General features: G+C 35.5%; 1 long non-coding RNA gene and 1 pseudogene across 2 annotated transcripts in view; both read right to left on the bottom strand.

Moving 5' to 3' along the window:
• LOC114100250 (uncharacterized) overlaps positions 1-22357 on the bottom strand; it is a 68677-nt gene that overhangs the window by 22794 nt on the left and 23526 nt on the right. The window lies entirely within an intron of this gene.
• On the bottom strand, positions 864-1458 carry LOC114100260 (cytochrome c oxidase subunit 5B, mitochondrial pseudogene; annotated as a pseudogene).

The raw sequence follows: 22357 nt of genomic DNA, 5'->3' as shown, positions 1-22357 counted from the left end.
GGGAGGTAATTGGATCCTTAGGAGTGATTCCCTCAGAAGGGATTAATATCATTCTTGTAGGACCCTCATTGGTTCTGTTAAAGTGAATTATTATAAAAAGAGCAAGCCTGGCCTCTCGTACTGTTCAATTTTGGGTTGCTATAATGAAATATCTAAGACAGGATACTTATGGGGGAAAAAAGAGGTTTATTATCTCACAGTTTTGGAAGTTGAAAGTCCAAACAGCATAGTGCTAGCTGTGTTGAGGATGTCATGACAAATAGTGGAGCATGTGCAAGAGGAAGAAATCACATCAGAAACAGGAGCACAGAGAAAGACTGGGGTTATATAATCTTTTCCGAGGTCCCCAAATGACCTAATCACCTTCTAATAGGCCTTACCTTTTTAAGGTTTCACACTCCTAATACCATCATCCTGGGGACCAAGGCTCTAACACATGAACTCTTGAGGGACAAACTACATCCAAACCCATAGCACCCTTGAATCTCTCTTGCTTTCTATCTCACCATGATCTTTTTCTTTTGCACAACTCCTACTCTGATGCCATGTTGTGGTGTAGCCAGAAAGCCTTCATCAGAGCCCCAGCAGACAGGGCTGCTTGATCTTAGACTTTAAGCCTCCAGGAGAACTGTAAGCTAAATAAGGCTCTTTTCTTTGTAAATAGCCAGCCTCCAATATTTTGCTATAGCATTCAAAAACATACTAAAACAAAAACGCTAGAATTTAATTTAGGTTATACATCGCACTTTGTTGCTATGTCTCTTTAGTCTTAGTTTCACCCATGGGAGGAGCCACTGCAATGGCTAGACTTTATTGGAAAGAAGAAACTTCACCCACATTCTGAGTAAGTGAGTTGCAGGGGTTCAGTGGGCAAACTGGTGGGGAACCAGCTTTGTAGTGGGTTCCACAGTTGGGGCATCTCTGAGTCTCACCTTTGTGCAGCAAGAACCAGATGACAGCATTGTTGTCCTCTTCACAGATGCAACCTATGTTCCGCTTGTGAGTGATGGATGGTACTAACTTAGGGTCTTCCTTGGTGCCTGAAGCTGCCTTTGGGGGAAGTATATTGTATGGATCCAGTCCCTTCCTTGTAGCCATCAAGACCTCCCTTTCTAGCCCAGTGGCCTGCTCATCATCAGTAGGAACAACACCTCCAGAAGCCATGGAGCACACAGCGGCCACCCCTTAGGGGCGGCCAGCGCTCCTGCTCCCTGAAGTAACCTGGAAGCCATCACTCCCCCATCAAGTAGAGGCACTTCCCGGAACAGAGGCAAGTTAGCATATTCCTTCCTTATTAAATGGCAGCTATCTTGAGGTCATTTAAATTAACAACAGGTTTGGTTAAAAAGGCATCACCTTTAATCTAATCTTTGCAGATAGACTAGCTGCCATTTTTTTTCTTTTTTCTTTTCTTTTCTTTCTTTCTTCTTCTTCTTTTTTTTTTTTTTGGCAGAGAAATCTTAGTGGGAGAAGCTAAAGCATGGAGCCTTATATTTTTGTTTGAAAGAACATAAACATGCATGCCGCCTATAATCCCAGCTACCCAGGAGCCTGAGAAAGAAGGATTACAAGTCCAAGCCCAGTCTCTACAATTTAGTAAGACCCTGTCTCAAAATAAAATATAAAAAAGGGCTGGGGATACCCAGTAGTAGAACACAATTCCTGGTACTGGGGCAGGGGGTGGGGGAGGCAGAAGAAAAAACTAGTATTAGTTTATTTTTTAAGAAATTGTAATACCCAGGGGTCTGGGGTTGTGGCTTAGTGGTAGAGCACTTGCCTAGTACATGTGAGGCCCTGGGTTCGATCCTCAGCACCACATTAAAAAAAAATGAATAAACAAATAAAGGTATTGTGTCCATCTACAACTTAAAAAAAAAGAAAAAGAAATTGTAATACCCAGAAAGCACAGCTATTTAAAACTTTCTTATATTGAAGATTACTAATAAATTCCATTTAATATAAATAAATAAGTAGTTTTCAGTCATGGGTCATAACAGTCTAGCTTTTAGGAGCTAAAAGAATCAATATGATATCATTTTGTAAAAACATGAATATATACCTGCATTGCTCCATAACTGACAATTAAAAAATAAAATTACTTGGCAACTATAAAAAAAGAACATAAACAATTAGATTTAAACAACAACAACAATCTTGTGTATGAGTCAATTTAGATTGTTGTCCACAGACAGGGAGCCTTTCCTTTAACAGAACTGAATTCTCTTTCATCTCTTCTTGAAAATTGGCCAATTCTTGCCTGAACTTAGTGCTTTCTTATAATATCTTGCTACAAACAGCAAGAAATGGTAGTATATCTTACATTCTAGTATTTTCTAACCCCTTCATGTTGAGCTCCAGGTTCTGTCAACACATAATCTTCTTCCAAGATATCAGAGGCAACAAGTTTTGAATGTTTTGGCATGGTATATGAAAATAATCAGTATCTTTTTGATATACTGCCAGACTACTAAGCAAACAGTAAATATTTAAGTATTTTTATTGCAGCCACACCTATTTCTAGTACAATATTCTGCCAGTGAGAGTTTAATCCAGATAACAGAGATGACACTAAATATTTTGAGTAAGAAGAAATTTAACACAGGGAGCTAGGACTTTTTGACTGATTGCTCTAGAATAAATATTAAAATAAGTCTTAAGTGTTACAACGGAGACAGCTCACACTGAGGCCAAGGTATCTATAATTTAAGAAGCTACTGTCACACTATCTATAACACCAAAGAAAGTAAAGAATGAATGTCTAACACAGCAAACTAAAGATTACAAAGTATGAATTCAGATGAAGAATCATTGCCATAACCCTTGCTCCTTTGCTCACAGGCTCATAAATTCTGGAATACTATTGTAGAAAGTTGCACATTTACAAATCTTGCTATATAGCAGCAATAGACCAGAGATACAGCTAAATAGCATGTATCACACCTTCAAAATCTTCACTTGGGTGCATTCAGTGATGAAACCTGATCCAAATTTTTAGATAGGGTTCCCACATGACCTACAAGTGTGTGTGTGTGTGTATAAAATTTTTTCAATCTCTCCAGAATAATTTGAAAGAAATTAATTCAAATGATCTACCATAATCCATTAATGTGAATGATCACTGTAAGTTTTCTTACATTATTAAGCCAAATAAGCTAAGATTTTATATATATATATATATATATATATATATATATATATATATACATACATATGATATTTATAAGATACACGCACACACACATACACACACGCTACTGATGACTGAACCCCGGGTCACTTTACTACTGAGCTACATCTCCGCCCCTATTGTTTTTTATTTTGATATAGGGCCTCACTAAGTTACTTAGAGTCTTTCAGCCTCCATAGTCACCGGGATCACTGGAATTATAGACATTCACTATCTCATTCTGGATTTCATTTCTTTTCTTTTTTAAAAAAATACTTTTTGAGTTGTCAATAGCCCTTTGTTTTATTTATTTATATGTGGTACTGAGAATTGAACCCAGTGCCTCACACATGCTAGGCAAGCATTGTACTGCTAAGCCACCACCCCAGCCCCTTCATTTCTTTTTAATGTTGTTTTTTAGTTGTTGATGGACACAGTACCTTTATTTGATTTATGTATTTTTATGTGATGCTGAGGATCAAACTCAGTGCCTCCATGTGCTAGGCAGGCACTCAACCACTGAACCACAACCCCAGCCCTCCTTCATTTCTTATATATGTTTTAAATCTTGGTTATATCTGTGATTATTTTTATTCAAATTCAGTATTCTCTCTCCTTCTTTTCCTTGAGTCTGTTTATAATTGATCTCTCACAATCACTCTCTCTCTTCTTTTGACCAGTTCTGCTTTAGCATGCTATTTTGTTTTAATGTATTAAAGCATTATGGATTCACTAGCCAGTAAAAAACTAGTATTCTCAACTTGGAACACGCCTTTTTGTTGTTGGATTTGCATAAAACAACATAGAAGAGAAAAGAGTACAGTTAGAAATCTCTTTCCTAGGGCTGGGATGTAGTTCAGTGGTAAAGCACTTGCCTTGCATGTGCAAAGCCCTGGGTTGGTTCCCCAGCTCCAAAAAAGAAAAGAAAAAAAAGCAAAATCAAACAACCAACCAAACAACAACAACAAAAAAAAAAAACCCCAAAGTCTTTCTCCTATATTGTCCCTTGAGTGTGTTAGTGTCCTCCACTAACTCCAGGACATTCTTTCTCCTACATTTTGTAGATACCTTCAATCTGTTTAAAGTTCTGTCATAATTCTTGAGTTAGTTGATGAGATGAAACTGAGCTCTATCAACTCCTCTTTCCTGTGGCTTTCCAGTACAACATTTAGTGGAGGGAGCCAGTGGATAAGAGTCTGTCAAGAGACAGCAGCCAGGGGCTGGGGTTGTAGCTCACTGATGGAGTGCTTGCCTGGCATGTGTGAGGCACTGGGTTCAATTCTCAACACCACATATAAATAAATGAATAAAATAAAGGTCATCAAAGTCTAAACAAATATTTTTTTAAAAAAAGAGAGACAGCAGCCATCCTGGTTATTTGCATATAAATAACAATACAAAGTTGTTTGACTAGGTAACTGGAAGGGCAAACAGAGAACCATAAGTATGCCAAAAGTGGTAATTCCAAAAAAACAGGTTTCACCACCAAAATGGGTGAGAGAACACAGGGAAGATATTGGAATTACTCAATGTAGAATCTTAAAGAAAAGGTGCCAGAGATGAAACTCAGATACCTTGAAAACAGTGTTGGTTGGCTGCTACTGTTGGCTCTGGGATTGAGTAGGAACCTCGGGGGTCTAGGTATCAAACCTCTGAAAAGTGGTATAGCTCAAGTTAGGAAAGAAGGAAGACAGAGAGGAAGGGAGAAAAGAGGTCCAAATAGAACAAATATAAAAGAGCAAGTTTCTTTCTCCTCTATCCTTGAAGTCTACCTCAACTCTCACCTATTAGCAGAGCCACTTTGAACTTCCCAAAGGTTTCTTACAGTTCTTGTTATTTGCTGAAAATCATCCTTAAATCTATCAGCTACCCAGCTAGGGTTTTTAGAGTCCAGCACTAACTTCACACAAAGTGTATATAGAGATGGGTTTGGAGCTCAAGGACAGTAATATAATAACTGATACTGTTAGCAACTACAGCTAGTTCACCATACTATATGAAATCACAAATCCAGAGTTTGAATGTAAAGGTTAATATCATAGTTAAGATTCCATAGAAAGAATGATAACACTAAAAGAGCAGGAATGTTTCTGTTCTTTTGGCTATAGTTTCTTGTATCAAGGTCTTGTATGAATGACTTAGCAGATATTACTGAAACAAACAAAAGAGATGGCCACCCACCCTTAATCGTGGACACTACTTAGATGAGTATAGCTAATGTTTGTGTTTCTGCTCCTCCTTTTCTATGTTCTTGGGTGAACATCTCCCTTTCTAATTTTTTTAGATTCATTAATACATTTAATAAGTAAGACCTATGTGATCTAATAAAAAAATCAGTGATTTAATTAAAAAAAAACAGTATCATCAACTTGAAACACACCTTTTGGTTGTTGGAGTAGTCTGTGTTTTATAGCTTTGGCTCTACCTGCTGACTGGAAGTTTCAGTATTTGTAGAAGTGGTTCCAGAATTTCTGTGAATAAGGGGATTAGAGACAGCAATCTAGTCCAAAGCAGTGCTTCTCAAATTCTCTATTGATGTCAATTTTATTTCACTTCTATATCAAGCCCAATACTTTTGAAAAAAGAAAAATGCATTTAGCTAAAAAAATGAAATGATTTCACTGGATGTGGTGGTACATGCTTGTAATCCCAGCAGCTCGGGAGGCTGAGGCAAGAGAATCAAGAGTTCAAAGCCAATCTCAGCAATTGCAAGGTGCTAAGCAACTCAGTGAGACCCTGTCTCTAGATAAAATACAGAATAGGGCTGGGGGATGTGGCTTAGTGGTTGGGTGCCCCTGAGTTCCATACCTGATACCAAAAAAAAAGGAAAAGAAATGATTTAAAAACGTGCAAAAACAAAGTTTTTTATCAACCATATTAGATTCAACAGACATAAAATTACATTTCAATAAATATTACCAGGACAAGCATAAAATAAAATAAGGGAAAAAACTGTATGTTTTAAATTTCTTTTTCTGCCCATATTACACTGGTTAGCATTTCAAGAAGTAGCTTTATTGACTTTATCATGATATTAGGAGGAAGTATTCAGTCTTAAACATTAAATATGATGTTAGACGTGTAAGGTTTTGTTAGCTTCCCTTTATTAGGTTGAGGAAGTTCTATTTTATTTTAAGTTTGTACAAATATATAGAGATATACTTTTTTGGTACTGAGGATTGAGCCCAGGGGTACTTTATCCCTGAGTCACATTCCCAACCCTTTATATTTTTTATTTTGAGGTAGTGTCTTGCAAAGTTGCTTAGGGCCTCACTAAGTTCTTGAGGTTGGTCTTGAACTTGCCATATTCTGGCCTCAGCCTCCTGAATCACTGGGATTACAGGCACGCACCACCATCTTTATGTCAAAATCTTTGTAAAAATATTTTATGATATGCCCTTCAATAGATGAATGGATTTAAAAATGTGGCATTTTACACAATGGAATATTACTCAGCACTAAAAAATAACAAGATCGAGGCATTTGCAGACAAATGGATGGCATTAGAGCAGATTATGCTAAGTGAAGTTAGCCAATCCCTAAAAAACAAATGCCGAATGTCTTCTCTGATATAAGGGGGGTGACTCAAAATGGGATAGGGAGGAAGAGCATGAGATGAAGACTACCACTAAATAGGGTAGAGAGGTGGGAGGGAAAAAAAGGGAGAAGGGGAGTTGCACGGAAGATGGAAGGAGAACCTCATGGTTTTACAGAATACATGTATGATGTTGTGAGGAGAAAAAGAAAAAAAAAGTATGTCACATTAGATTGGATAGAGAGAAAGGATGGGAGAGGAGGGGAGGAGTAGGGAGGATAGGAAGGGCAGCAGAATAGAATAGACAATATGATTGATGTATGTACATTCCATGTATGTATTATATGTCAAAATACATTCTGCTGTCATGTATGACTAAAAAAATAAATAAAAAAAAATTTTTAAAAAAGAGAGAAAGTAAAATAATCATAAAGCAAGTCCTTGGGTTTGATAATAGGAACACTGGGAGAGAAATAAAAATGTGCACTGATTTTGACCTTTAAAGCTATTAACTAGAACCAAGGTTGTGTCTGGATGCTCTCTCATCTATAAAAATAAAATGAAAGAACTTAATACAAAAAAAATCATAGGAAATTTTATTTAGATATAAACAAATTGACTGGTAATTTTTTTAAAAAATCTGACTGCTGAATCTAAAATACCCATTGTAACAGATACTTTATTTTACATCATGAAAATAAAATATTGGTGTTTTCACAAAAAAAAAGATTTTTGATAAATAAGTGATGAGTTTTGTTACATATTTTTCTATAGCTATTGAAAAGTTCCATGCTTTTGTCCTTATTCTGTTAGTATGTCTTATTACACTAGTGAATTTTCCAATAGTAAAACGATTCCTGGGATAAAGTTTTTATAGTCATGGTGTATAATCCTTTTTATGGGTTGCTGGATTCAACTTGTTAAATATTTCTGTCTTAGTTTTTTTTTTTTTTGCTGCTGTGACAACCAGAACTGTAAGGAGGAAAAGTTGGAGGGCTCACAATTTCAGAGGCCTTAGTCCATAGAAAGTCAATTCCATTCCTTGGGGCTCAAGGTGAGGCAGAACATCATGGTGATGGTGAAGGGAAGTGATTAACATGATTACCAAGAAGGGGAGAGAGAGAGAGAGAGAGAGAGAGAGAGACTCCACTCACCAGATATAAATGTATAATCCAAAGCTATGCCCCCCAATTTCCACCTCCTCCAGCCATACCCTACAGCTTCAGTTACCACTCAGTTAATCCCTATCAGGGAATTAATTCACTGATTGAATTAAGACTCTCACAACCCAATCATTTCTCCTCTGAACCTTCTTGCATTGTCTCACACTTGAGCTTTTGGGGGACACTTCACACCCAAACCGTAACAATTTGCATTTGTATTGATAAGTGATATTGGTCTATAGATTTGTTTTTTTGTGATGTCTTTGGTACAAGGTAATACTATCCTCACTAGTTGGGAAGTATTCCTTCCTCCTTTGTTTTCTGAAAGATTTTGTACAATTAACATCAATTCTTTCAATATTTAATAGAATTTATGTGAATCTACATGAGCTTGAGCATGTATATGTGCATGTATGTGTAGATCATTTTATTACTAATTAAATTTATTTCCTTGATGTATGTCTATTCAAATTACCTGTTATTTCTTGAGCAGCTTTGTAATTTTGTCTTTCTAAGAATTTGCTCTGTCACATAAATTGACTACTTTTGCTTACAATTGTTCACAACCCCCTACCCCATCTCTTCCCTGTAAGATTGACAGTAATAGCTATATCCCTTCCTTCCTTCCTTCCTGATTTTGGAAATTTATGTCTTCTTTTTTTTTTAACATAATGTCTTTATTTTACTTTATGTGGTGCTGAGGATCAAACCCAGGGCCTCGCACATGCTAGGCGAGAGCTCTACTGCTGAGCTACAGCCCCAGCATCCTTTTTTTTTTCTTTGTCAATCTAGCTAAAGGTTTAACAATTTTATTCATCATCTTTTTTAAATATTTATTTTTAAGTTTTTTTTAGGTGGACACAATATGTTTATTTTACATTTACGTGGTGCTGAGGATCGAACCCAGTGCCTCATGCATGCTAGGCAAGCACTCTACCACTGAGCCACAACCCCAGCCCCTTTATTCATCATCTTAAGTAACAAACTTTTAAATTGATTTTAAAAATTATTTTCACATGGCACAGTAGCACACACCTGTAATACCAGGGGCTCAGGAGGCTGAGGCAGGAGGATCACGAGTTCAAAGCCAGCATCAGCAATCACAAAAAGCTAAGCAACTCAGTGAGACCCTGTCTCTAAAGAAAATACAAAATAGGGCTCAGTGGTTGAGTGTCCTTGAGTTCAATCCCAGTACCCCTCCAAAATATATATATATATTCATTCTACCTTCTATTTCATTGATTTCCTATATGATCATTATTATTTCCTTTCTTTTCCTTATCCTTTTTCCTTTTTCATCCATGTTTGTTTTCAAATTTCCTAGCAATGTTTCTGGGAGTGGATTTATTTTTCTTATCCCAACTGGTACTTGTTATGGTTCTTATAGATGTATGTTCATGCCTTTCATCCATTCTAGAAAATTCTAAGGTGTTATATTTTTAGTATCATATCTCCATTCTTACTGGGAATCTACTTAGTCATATGTTAGCACTTTTAACAGCTCTTAAACTCTATTTCATGTTTTCTTTCTTACCTTTGTGTGGTACTTTTAGAATTACTGCTGGGTGTGGTGGCAGACACCTGTAATCCCAGCAGCTGGGGAGGCTAAGGGAAGAGAATCACAAGTTCAAAGCCAGCCTCAGCAACCTAACAAAGCCCTAAAGCAACTCATCAAGATCCTGTCTTAAAATGAAAAAATTTTAAAAAGGCTGGGGATGTGGCTGGATGGTTAAGTGCCCTTGGATTCATTCTCCATTACCAAAAAAAAAAAAAAAAATCAAACTCTGGATAGGGCAGAGGGGTAGAGGGGTTGGAGGGGAAGAGAGGGAGCATGGGGTTAGAAATGATGGTGGAATGTGATGGTCATTACTATCCAAAGAACATGTAAAGACACAAATTGGTGTGAATATACTTTGTATACAACCAGAGATATGAAAAACTGTGCTCTATATGTGTAACAAGAATTGTAATGCATTCCGCTCTCATATATAAATAAAAAATCAATTAAAAACAAAAATTATCTATAATTCTCTATGTTTTCCTTTCTACTTCATATCTATTGTCTCTATTTTATTATAGCTAATTTGTCTTTTAATTCATCAACTGAATTTTTCAATCACTTTTATTTTACTTTTTATTTCTGGAAATTTGATTTAGTTTCTAATTAGCTTGGTCTTTTTAATTGTATGTTTTTATTGATGATTTTTAAATAGCATATTAATAATTTACTTATTTTGTATTCATTATATAATCTATTATATAGAGTTTCTGGAGATCTAAATTTGTTGTTTATCATCTTCCTCATGATAACTTGTTTCCATGTATGATTGGTATGGTGAATTTATAGAATTTATTAAATTCAGTAGATAGAATTGTGAACATTTAAATTGAGATTACATTTTTCTCAAAAAATTTGTATTTTATAAGTGGAATTTTTTATTTTACTCTTTTTGGCCATGCTAAGGATCAAACCCAGGGCTTTTCTTCTGCTAGGCAAGAAAAGCTATACCCAGCTCTTCTAAAAAGGATTTGTGCTATCTTCTGATAAGAACCATGGGTGCTTTGGGCACAGTGGCACATACCTGTAATCTAAGCAGCTCAGGAGGCTGAGGCAGGAGGATGGCAAGTTCAAAGTCAACTTCACCAATTTTAAGATAGAGAGGCCCTGTTTCAAAAACAGGAAACAAGGGCTGGGGGCTGTAGCTCAGTGGCAGAGTGCTTGCCTAGCATGTGTGAGGTACTGGGTTTAATCCTAAGCACTGTATAAAAATAAATAAATGAATAAATAAAAAATAAAACAATTTTAAAAACCCTAAAAACAAAACAAACAAAATTCCACAATGGGTACTATAATTATGGGACTACTTAATCACTATTTTGAAGCCCCAGAAAATTATTGTAATCTCAGATTCAGCACTGCATTTTAGGGTAGGCTCTACCTTCTGTGTACCAATATTAAAGTTGGTATTTGGCATTTAATTCCAATGGAATCACCCCTTTAGCATTGACTAAACCCTCACAATTCAGATTTCATATTATTGCGTCTTTATCTTAGCTCTTGGGAAATTTACTTCACTAAATTGATTGCCCAGCAAAGGTTTTAAAAATTGCTCTTGCTTTATTTTTTCTAGGATCTCATTATAGTAGGAAAGTTCTTTAGTGTCTAGTCTGATATTTTGTTAGAAGCAGATCTTTCATGTGTTCTATGTATCTTATCAAGTTAAGTACTAGATATTCTTTGGGTTAGTTGTTTTTGGTGGTGATTGTCATCATGATGCTGTTATTATCCTGTGGAAAAATACTTTTTATTCTTGCATATTAATTTTGTAATCAACCATCTTACTAAAATATCTCATGTTTCTAAAAATTTTAAGTTTAGTTCTCTTAGGTTTTCTAGATATTTAATCATGCTATCTGCAAATAATAACATTTTCCCCTCTTCCTTTTAAAATTAGCACCTTTAATTTTGTACTTTTGTCAATATTATTAACTAGGATTATCACAAACCTATGTGTTCTTGCATCAAAGCCTTCCAAGGTAATGGGAAGAATAGAGGAACTTTGGATTGGGCAAATGGGCAAATGGGCAAGTTGGGGGAAGGCAGGGGGTACAGAGGTAGGAAAGATAGTGGAATAAGAAGGACATCATTATCCTAGGTACATGTATGATTGCACAAATGGTGCAAATCTTCATTGTGTACAGAGAAATGAAAAGTTGTGCCTCATTTGTGTACAATGAAACAAATGTATTCTGCTGTCATGTATAATTAATTAGAACAAATTTTTTTAAAAGCCTTCCAAGGTAAAAATATCTATGCAGTATATGCTAAAGATGAAAATAAAACAATTGACTAAAATTATCCATAAGTAGATGTCTTAGTTGTTTAGATTCTATTATAAAGGCATACATGATATGCCCATGATGAGTTGATTTTATATATTTTTTATTTTATACACAGCTTCCAACTGATTAAATTAATAAAATCCTGAATTGGACCTTAAGATTGAGGTATCCTAGGCCCTCCTCAAGAATTGCACCATTTCAAATTATTTAAATATTTTCAGAAATGTCTAAAGCTCTCTTAAGTGCTACAATAGATATCTCAGTCTTCAAGAGCACTGTTAAAAAACCCTGTGGGATTATTTTATCCAGAATAATATATTGTCCCTAACCTTTACTCATAATATTTATTTCCCAGCCCACTCATAATTTTTGTTAGTATAAGCTTTTTCTAAATGTTGTGTTTTTCTGAGGTCATAGAACTTATTGTATTGTTCACAGATAGTCTAAGAAATATCTACATTGTGTGAAGGATAACTAGAATTTGTTTGACATATATTGTCCTCCATTTATACATGCTAGAATTCTGTTTCCATTTTATTTATTTATTTATTTTAGTTTTAGGTGGACACAATATCTTTATTTTACATTTGTATGGTGCTGAGGATTGAACCCAGTGCTTCATGCATGAGGGGCAAGCACTCTACCACTGAGCCACAATCCCAGCCCCTCTGTTTCCATTTTTAACAACTTTATTGAATTACACTTATTTTAAGTTGTGATAACCTTGTTCCTTAAATTCTTTTCAGTCATTCTTGCACATAGCCTGTGTTCAATAATAAATCACTTCAAATAAATTCTTTCATTTATTTGGGTAGTATTTTTAGAAAACTAATACAAAATTTAAAGTTACTTTCTTACTTTCATGTTTGGTGTTTAAATGATTATCTTAAATGAACATTAATAGTGTCCCAATCAAGAGACTTCATCTTTTGATAAACTTGATGTGAGTCTACAAGTTTTTGCTATCTAGAAGTATTCAATATTTATCTATATTAATAATATCTAGAATGAAAAATACTACTACTACTCTATTGTGGTCAAAATACTCCTTAAATATAGAATTCAGTTTCAAAATGGTGTACTTTATAAGAGATACAAGTCAAGTCAAAGCAAGACCAAAAAAGAAAAAATAGAAATGTAAACAAATTCCACTATGTATTTAAAGAAAATTTGAAGGAAATAGAATGTTTAGCCTGAAGTGGTAGGGACAGGAACATAATTGGCTTTTCCCATATTAGAACATAATTGTTTTTTCCCATATTTGAAGGGCAACATGTAAGAGAAAAGTGAGACTAATTTTTTATGACTTCAGAAAATAGGATAGAGATAAAAAGTTTGAAGGAGGCACATTTTAGGGAAAAAGTTTTCTGAAAATAAAAGTATTTATCTTGATATGAATTTCCTGCCACTGAAAGTATTCAAGTAAAGTTTATATGGTCTTTTCTTTAATACCTTTATGAAGAATTCAAGTATTTACAGAGAACTTTGTAAAATATACTTAATCTTCTTAACTTTTAGATTAACATTTCACTTAATTAAAATTTTTGAATATTATTTTCTTATACTAAATAATTTTCTGAAACAGCATAGCAGATACTGGGTAAGCTCAAGGATGTTGAAGCTATTCTCTAGGTTTAGGTCTGACTGTCACTTAGTAGCATTGTGACCTTGGTCAATTATTTAACAACCATGTTGAGCTTTTACCTAGACAAAAACAATTAGTTTTCTCATTTGTAAAATGAGGATAGTTGTCCTGCCTTATAAGGTTATTACAAGGATTTGATAGCTTAATATTTGTAAAGTGCTTAGAACATAACTGGTGCATTATAAATACTATTAAGGATTATTAAAAATAATAAAGATTTTAAGGGACTTTGTCTAATGCTGAATTCTGTATTTACAAATTCACTTATATATTAAAATACATGGTTTTAATTACAATTTAGTTTTTGGTGCTGTTTGTTTTTAAATAAGAGGAAGTCAGTTCATGCCACAATTTAAAAATTATAAGTGTAATAAGTTAGCAAATTATGATCATGTGCTATTACACACCAAAAGTTTAGCCATTTTATATTAGATTCTTTCCCTCTATATTTACTCCACTTCCAGTTTAAATTCCAAAATGTTGTTTCCTAACTCATTTTAAGGCCTGTCTTTCATCACTTTTCTTTTTGCTTACCCAAATGCAGCAATACCCTTGCTTAACCAACTTAACTTATGCATCTGGAATTGCAACATAAGGGTCCCAAAGCAGCATTGAGAAACTATGATTTATACTTAATGTGTAACAGGTGGCTTCTAAGAAGAAATGCTTATTTCTTGTGTCATTAAAATGATGAATTTCTAAATTCTCAAATTGCATTTCAGTTAAAAGTTAACTATAGTTCATTTTCTTACAAATTTGGTCTTGCATACACATTCTCAAAAATAATTCTTTGACCTATGTTTATAAAAGCAAAATTACCACTAATACCCTAGTAGAAGTAGATGAATATTTAAAAATTCAGCAATAGTATTTTCTTCTATTAAAAACATCATACCTTGTATTTAGACTAAACTGTACCAGATTTTATGACATGTTCTACAAATCATCTGGTTTGATAATTTATATCAGATCACTGTCAAAGCCAATAGGAATATAATAGTTGAGGAAACCTCAAATATGAATTACACCAAAGTAAGTAGCAACTGTAGATTATACCAGGTGATCTGTTACACTGATTTATGTGCAATTGATTATGTCCTTTGAGAATTTTAGTTTCCGATTCTAATTTTTTAATGAAATAAATGTGAAAATCATGTCTTTAAAACACTGCTGACTGTACCTTTGCTAAGTTAATATTTTCAATTTAGAAATTGTTTTAAAAATGAATACAGAGCAAGGCATGGTGACTCATGCCTGTAATCTCAACAATTCAGGAGGCTGAATTGGGAGGATCACAAACTCCAGACTGGCCTGGGTAACTTAGCAAACCCTCTCTCAAAATCAGATAAAAAGAACCACTTGCCTAGCATGTATAAGGCCCAGGTTTCCATCACCCCACAGCAAAAAAAGGCAAAATAAATACATACATACATACATACATAAAAAACCCAAAAAACAAAAAACACAGAGACCATGTCCTTGCAGTTTCCAGTAGCTGTTGTGTGATATTGAAAACATCTGTTGATTTAAAAGTAAATAATATCCGTTTTAGGCAGCTTTTTGTTACTGAAACCAAAAGACTTGAGAAGAGCAATTAGATGAGGAAAAAACAACAAATTCTTATAATACAATTTGAAAATGTTGTGATGAGGTACTAAAAGAATATAGTGACTATCAAGGAGTAGGATAGCTGGGTCCTATGGTGTTTCCATTCCTACTTTTTTGAGGAATCTCCATTCTCTTTCCAAAGTGAAAATTTTCAGTCCCACCAACAATGCATGAGTAGACCTTTATCTCCACATCCTGGCCAGCAATTATTGTTATGTTTCCTTTCTTTCCTTTTTCCTTCCTTCCTTCCTTCTTTGCAGTGCTGAGGATTTCTTTCTTTCTTGCAGTACTGGCAAGGGCCTTGCACTTGCCAAGTAAGCACTCTATGACTAAGCTACATCTCCAGCCCTGTTATTTGTATTCTTGATGATTGTCATTCTAACTGAATGTGGTGAAATCTCAGTGTAGTTTTGATTTGATTTGCATTTCCCTGATTGCTACAGATGTTGAATACTTTTTCATATTTTTGGTCATTTATATTTCTTCTTTTGAGAAATGTCTATTAGATATTTTGCCCATTTATTGATTGGGCTGTTTGTGTTTTTTGGTGTTAAAGTTTTTGAGTTCTTTGGATATTACTCCTTATCAGAATATAACTGGCACAGACTTTCTCTGGTTCTGTAGACTCTTTCTTTATGCTCTTGTTTCCTTTCTGTGCAGAAATTTTTAAATTTCAGATCATTCCACTCACTGATTCTTGGTTTTATTTCTAAAACTTTAGGAGTTTTATTAAGGAAGTTGGTGTTTGTGCTAATTTGTTGGAGCATTGACCCTGTGTTTTTTTCTAGCAGTTGTAGTGTTTTTGGTCTAATTTTTAGGTCTTTGATCTAATTTGAGTTTATTTTCATGAAGGGTGAGAGATAGAGACCTAGCTTTATTCTTCTACATATGGATATCCAATTTGCCAGCACCATTTGTTTAAAAGGCTATCTTTTCTCTGATGTATGTTTTTGGTATCTTTGTCAAAGATCAGATACCTGTATCTATGTAGATTTATCTCTTTGTCTTCTATTCTAGTCCACTGGCCTTTACATCTGTTTTTATGCCAATACAATGCTGTTTTTGTCACTATAATTTGAGATAAAGTATTTTGATGCCCCCAGCATCACTTTTATCACTTTCACTATTCTGGATCTTTTATTTTTCTATATTAATTTAGCATACTACAGCAATACATGCATAACAATATTTATAGCAGCACAATTCTCAGTAACCAAGTTATGGAAACAGCCTACATGGCTGTCAACAGATAAATGGTGTTTTAATTAACTTTTATATTACTATGATCAAAATAACTAACAAGAACAACTTAGATGAAGGAAAGTTCATTTGGGAGCTCTCAGTTTCAGAGATCTCAGATGGCTGACTCCATTGCTCTGGGCCCAAGGCAAGGCTCTGAGGGAAGGGTACAGCAGAGGGAAGCTGCTCCTCTCATATCAGCAAGGAATCAGAGAGAGGGAAAGGGCAGAGGCTGTGGGGAAGATGAACATTTCCAGGACACCTCCCCAGTGATCCACCTTCTCCAGCTACACTCTACCTGCCTACAGTTACAATCAATTCTGTCCAAACTAGATGGACTGATTCAGTTACAGACACCAAAAACATGCATCAGAGAAAAGATAGCCTTTTAATCTAATCATTTTACCTCTCTGACTATTCCTGCATTAATAGGAGATTTTGGAGAACACCTCATATCCAAACCATAACTTTCTATCCTTGGTCCTCAAAGGCTCATGCCCGTCTCACAAAGCAAAATTCATTCAGTCCATCTCCAAGAATTCATAGTCTTAACAGCATTAGCATTACCCAAAAGTCCAAGTCCAATATCTCATCTGAAACTCAAGGCAAACTCTTTGCTGTGAGCCCTGTAAAAAATCAAAATCAAGTTACATATATCCAATATTCAGTGGCACAGAGTAGATATTCTCATTCTAAAAGAGAGGAATAGGGTCATAGAAATAAGGGATAGGGTTAAAGCAAGACAAAACCCAGCTGGGCAAACAAATCTGGTAATTCCAAATACAGCATCTAGGACACATGGTGGGGAGATGTGATTTCCAGAGGATCTGGGCAGGCCTACCCCTTGGCCTTTCCAATTGCAGTGCACATGGTCTCTCTTTTAGCCTGGCTCTCTCTGCAGCCAGCAACTTTTCTCTGCAAAGATTCCACATTACTGACATCTCTTAATCCTGAGGTCTCCATTCCAGCTTCAGCTTCAGCTTCATTTTTACAGTCTTATGCATCACCTCTCAGGGGAATCCCACAGGGACTCTGATTCTGCTATACATTTCATGGCCTTTCAAGTCTGCCTTTGAATTTTTGGTGGAAAACTTGATGACCCCCTAACTTCAGCATCCAGCATTCCTGCAGAACCAGCACCATGTGGTTGATGCCAAGGTCTGCTGCCATAGCATGCAATACCTGGGTCCCCTGATAGCATAGTTACAGAGGCCTTTGAGTGCCTCATGGCTCAGCAGGGTGAAACAACTTTCTGCCATCCACCACAGACCTCCCATGCAAACGGTGTGCCTCTGTGATCTCTTCTCAAAGGAATTTTTTTTTTCTTTTTTTTTTATTGGTTGTTCAAAACATTACAAAGCTCATGATATATCATCTTTCATACATTTGATTCAAGTGGGTCATGAACTCCCATTTTTACCCCAAATACAAAGTGCAGAATCACATCGGTTATACATCCACATTTTTACATAATGCCATATTAGTGACAGTTGTATTCTGCTATCTTTCTCTTCTCTACCCTGGAGCCTGTACTGTACTGGGTGTCTTGCAAGTTCCTGAGATGCTCTCCAGGCATCTTTCGTATTATCTCTGTGCAGAGTACTTAGCATTTCTTTAGGAGCTGCAGTCTCTTCAGCATGCACCTTTCTTTTTATTTTTTTTTAAAGAGAGAGAGGTAGAGAGAAGTAGAGAGAAAGAGAGAGAGAGAGAGAGAGAATTTTAATATTTATTTTTTTTTTTTAGTTCTTGGCGGACACAACATCTTTATTTGTATGTGGTGCTGAGGATTGAACCCGGGCCACACGCATGCCAGGCAAGCGCACTACCACTTGAGCCACATCCCCAGCCCCAGCATGCATCTTTCTTGACCCCATCTTTTCATGCTCTTTTCTGGCCAACCTGCAAGTTTTTAAAATCCTTCAGTTCTATTTTCTCCTTCCAGTGCTCATGGTAAACATGGATAAAGGCTTCCAGCAATATCCATTCCACTGAATGAATGCTGTGCTGCCTTGAAATTTCCTCTGCCATATTAATTAGTCCACTTTTAAATTCAGTCTCATACAAAATCTCAGGATGTGGAAGCCAGGCACAGTGGTGCACACCTGTAATCCCAGCAACTCAGGAGACTGAGGCAGAAGTATTACAAGTTCAAAGCCAGACTCAGCAACTTAACAAAGCACTTAGCAACTCAGGGAGACCCTGTCTCTAAATAAAATACAAAAAAGAACTGGAGATGTGGCTCAGTGGTTAAAGGCCCCTGGTTCAATCCCTGGTACCAAAAAGAAACAAAAAAAGGAAGGAAGGAAGGAAGGAAGGAAGGAAGGAAGGAAGGAGGGAAGGAGGGAGGGAGGGAGGGAGGGAGGGAGGAAGAAAGAAAGAAAGAATCAATCAATCTCGGGATATGGGGAAAATGTAGCCAAGTTCTTTGACAGAATGTAATCCAAGTGGCAGAATAAAATTGACCAAATTATGTTATGTGCAGTATGAAATTATCACAGTGAATTCCACTTTTATGTATAACTATGATATATCCATTTAAAAAACAATAAACTTATAGAAAATTGAAGTAGGGGAAGGAGACCAGGAGCATGGAAGAGGGGAGGGGAAAGGGGAAGTATTGGGTCTTGAAATGTAGCAAATTATATTACATGCATTCATGAATGTGTTGAAATAAATCCCACTGTTATATGTTAAGCTATAATGTACTAATAAATTTTTTTTAAAAAAAGAACATAGCAAAAAGATACCTAATTGTGCCTGAAATGATTTGGGAGAGTTTTCTGGATGAGAAAATGGCTGACTTAAGACTTAAAATTTTGTGGAAATTACTAGGGGGAAAATCTAGGGTAGCATAAGAAGATGTTAAGGTATTCTAGGAAAAGAACAGCATTTTCAAAGACAAAGTTTTAAGAATGAGTGGTATGTTATAAAGAACACTAAATATTTTGGTATAGCAAGTAAACAGCATTCTGTTGTTAGAAGGGAGAAATATTCCTGGTAAGGTAAGGTCCAGTTCAATAAGTGTCTTCAATTATTCCTATAATTTACAATTTTATGCTCATTATGACACATTGTCAAATTTTAGTGGCTACCATACTAACATTTTCCATTGAGCTGTGACATACACATAGTAAAATGTGTTAAATATTCAACTAAACTAAGATGCAACAACTAAATTAAAATAAAGGACATTTCAGCATTCTAGGTCCTCTCATACCCCTTTCTTATCTATATGTACATGTCATTTGTACAACCACTATTCTAACTTATATTATGATGAATTCATTTTGCTAGTAGTATTTCAATACTTTTTATTTCTTTTTTTATTCAAAATAACATTCATGAGATTAATCCATCATAATGCACTATAGTAGTAGTATTTTTTTATTATTAAGAAGTCTCTTCTATGATTTTATCATGATTTGTTTATCCATTCTGTTGTTCACAGATGTTTACATTGTTTCCAGTTTTTTTCTACAATAAAATAAAAGTATGTAAGCATTCTTCACATATGTTGTTATGTTGTTTCATTATTTGATAGGTATATGCATTAACTTCTTTTGGATGTGTTCTCTTGAACTGAATTAACTTTTTAGATTTAGAATATACTGCTAAAACGTTTTCTTAAGTAGTTTACTAATTTATACTCACCAGCAATGTGTTAAGAGTTCAAGGTGATCTACGTCTTCTTTAATATCCAGTATTCTTAATCCTTTTTATTATTAGCTATTATGGTAAATATGAAGTGATAACTCATTATAGTTCTATATTGTATTTTCCTTATGATAAAGTTATTGAAACTAATTGCCAATTTGGAAATCTTTTAAGTGGGTCTGTTTGATTTTTTTGTCAGCTTTAAAATTAAAATGTGTTTTTCTTTGTCTTATTTGTAGGAGTTCTTTATAAGTTCAGCATATACAAAGTACATTTATATATTATGAGTAGTTTATTTGGACTGTTAACCTTTCTTATTACTATGTTACTGGTATTTTTTTTATGAACTGAGGTTCTTCTTTCTTCTTTTTCTGGTTTTCTTTCTTTCCTTCTTTTCCTGGGGATTGTGCCAAGGATATTCTACTACCGAGCTATATCCCTAGACATTTTTATTATTTTTATTTTTTATTATGAGAAGTCTTACTAAGCTACCAAGGCTGGCCTTGAACTTGTATCCTCATGCCTCAGCTTCCCAAGTTGCTTAGATTACAGATGTGTACCATAGCTCCCAGAGAACTAAGGTTCTTAATGATGTATGTTATTAATTTTTATTTTAGTTATAGTATCTTTGTGCCCTGTTTACATCTTTGCCTACCACAAGATTGTAAAGATATTCTTCTATGTTTTTCTCCATAAACTTTATTGTCTTTTCACATTTAGATGCATGTTTCATCTCAACTATTCTTATAGGTGGTATGAGTTAGGGGGTAAGTTTCATTGTTTCTCATACAGACATCCAATTAGTCCAGCACTATTTGCTTTAAAAAAATTCTCCTCTTACTGAATTGCATTTACAACTTCATTGTAAATCAGGTGACAGCATGTCTGGATCTCTTTCTCAAGTCAATAGAATACTGTACTATTACTGGTCTATATATCTATTGTGCTAATGCAAAAAAATATATTAATTACTGTACCTTTATAGTAACTTAAAATCTTATTCTTCTTCAAGATTATGCTAATAAGGATTCAGATGGGGCTGGATTTGTGTCTCAGTGGTAGTACACTTACATGACATGTGTGAGGCATGGGGTTTCATCTCCAGCACTACACACACAAAAAAAAAGTCTCATATAGAAATGTGAATTCTGTTGGGAACTGGATTAGAGGCTGCCTGTGCTATAACAAGCAAAAAATTTAACTGCATGTTGACTGCATTTTATTCATGTCTAAGACAAAATGCTGAACTTAAAGGTGATAGACTAGTTATTGGGGGTGGGATGTTTCGAGGCAGCACAGTATTCAGGCAATGGCATGGGTATTCTCATTTACAATGAGAATTGGAAGCAAAGAGGAATAAAGCAGAAAGATTAAAAAAAATGTGTGTGTGTGTGGGGGGGGGTCAGCCAGAAAAGGAGCATAGGTAAAATTTTGACCAAGGAGGGTACGGTTGCTAAATAAAGAAGCCAAGTATAGCTAGACATGGTGGTGCATGCCTGTAACACCAGCCACTTGGGAGGTTAAGGCAGGAGGATCACAAATTCAAGACCAGCCTGGACAACTTAGTGAGACCCTACCTCAAAATAGAATAAAAAGGACAGGGGATGCAGCTCAGGACAAGAGTGCTTCCTTAGCATGTGTGAGGCCCTGGGTTCAGTTCCCAGTACCTCAAAATACCTGCCTGCATGCATACATACATACATACATACATACATAAATGGAAGAGTATAAGTCAAGTTCTTTGCACCAAGACAATAAGAAAGATGCCTGGAGGGAATCACAGAAATTGGCAAGTCCATAGCCATCATAGTTTCAGAAATGTAGAACTACAATTTTGTTTCAGAAACTTTCCAGTCTACAGATAAGATAATTGAGGCACCCTCCCTTCCCAAGACCACCTTAGGTACATTTCCCTGAGATTTGTTTTAGTCACCAAAGTATTCAGAAACTGCTGAAGTTGTGGTTCAAGTGGGCCTAGGTAGAGTTCATGCCAGCAGCCAACCTTGGCATTGTCCACAGGATGCTGGTTTTATAGAATGGAAGAGTTATGGAGTCATGGGTTTCCACTGAGATTTCCAAGGAAAGCCTGGAAGTTCAGGCAGGATGCGGCAGAATTAGATTCCCTGCAAGCAGTCCCTAACAGGGAAATTAGTTTTGAGTGTGAGAGTGAAGTTGAAGCAGCAGTGGAGACCCTAGTTAGTTAGAGATGCCAGGAACATGGAATGTCTGCCAAGGAGAACTACAGGAAGCTGGAAAAGTCTGCCCCAGAGAGAGGCCATATGTGTTGCAATCAGAAAGACCATAAGGATGAGGCTACCCAAACCCATTAGAAGCCTAAATCCTACCACAATGTGCTCCATATACTGGTCATGGAGTTTTAGGGTTTAATGTTTGCCCTGTAGGGTTTCAGTCTTGTTTTGATCCCATCCCTCCTTATTATTTCACTAATCCTTCCTTTTTGAGTAGAAATGTTTATCTTGTGCATTGTATCTTGGAAAAACGTC

This window comes from Marmota flaviventris, chromosome 10, assembly GCF_047511675.1.
Source record: "Marmota flaviventris isolate mMarFla1 chromosome 10, mMarFla1.hap1, whole genome shotgun sequence".
Lineage (NCBI taxonomy): Eukaryota > Metazoa > Chordata > Mammalia > Rodentia > Sciuridae > Marmota > Marmota flaviventris.
This window is presented reverse-complemented; position numbering and strand designations above follow the sequence as displayed.